Genomic DNA, 1,256 nt, shown 5'->3' with positions numbered 1-1,256 from the left:
TCAAAGCCCTTACCGGAGTCTGATCGGCGTCGGAAGAACTTGGGAAAAATGAGAGAACTTCGAAGTTGTGAGCAAGAGACTGAAAATGGAATGAGAGAGCAAATGGCTAACCCCCCCCATCCCTATTTATACTAGTCCGAGCATTTAATGCTCACGAGGTTCCATGCAGTGCATCGGTTAACGGGATTCGCCAGCTGTTCTGACACGTCTCTCGAACATTCCGAGATCGGTTAATTGGAGATCGGCATAATAAGTTGAATATTTTGAATAAAGGATCAGTTAAGAGTCGTTTTGTTAGGAACCAGATCGGACAAATATATCAGAGATCGGAAAATAATCAATAAGATAATAATTGGAGAAACAAGACTTTTATTTCCAAAAAGATCGGATTACATCATTAGGGCGATCTCTAGGGATCGGATTACAATAAAGGTCTAACTACATCATTTGGGCGTTCTCTAGAGATCTGATTACATTAACGGATTACATCATCTGGGCAATCTCTAAGGATCGGAATACATTAGAGATCTGATTATATCAAAAGGCTGATCTAAGGATCAGTTTGTAACTGATCCCAAGGATATTGCCGACCGGATGCTTCATCCACTGTCGGAACACCCAACGTGGATCAGAATCGCTGTCGGAACACCCAATGTGATGAGAAGCCGAATGAACTCAGTTGAGCGACTCGAGATCGGTACAACTGAGGTCCGCAATACAGATCGGTCAAATCCAGTTCTCTCACCATCATCAGTTAGGGTTATGCGATCACCGGGATCGTAAATTTTCAGCCGGTGGTTAAAGAAGCTCATCGGAAAGGGATCAAAAACCACAATCATGGCCGGAACTTCCACCGAGCAAATGAACAGTGGAAAATAAGAAAGGAAGAGAGGAAAATCAGATGAAGGAAATGTCTCATCAACTGGGTATATATAGGGAAAATGAGCATTTATTGTCGAAGCGTAAAACGGCTTAACGCCGAATCGAGGGGCAATTAATGCTTTGACCGCACTGCACCTAAGGAAGGGAAAGATCGGAATAATAGATCGGAAGATGGGAGACCAGCATGAAAGATCGGAAAGAACATGTGAAAGAGATCGAAAGAGGAGGGATCGGAAGGCAAAAGAATAAGACAAATCCCAAATAACCGCCGCCGAATCGTAGCCGAGGTAGTTAAAGCGTTGCGCATTTAGATCTCCACCGCACGCCTAAGAATCGCCCGCAATCGTCGACAGTGCGGTATGTCATGATCCAGA

This window comes from Hevea brasiliensis, chromosome 12 (genome assembly GCF_030052815.1).
Source record: "Hevea brasiliensis isolate MT/VB/25A 57/8 chromosome 12, ASM3005281v1, whole genome shotgun sequence".
Classification (NCBI taxonomy): Eukaryota; Viridiplantae; Streptophyta; class Magnoliopsida; order Malpighiales; family Euphorbiaceae; genus Hevea; species Hevea brasiliensis.
This window is presented reverse-complemented; position numbering follows the sequence as displayed.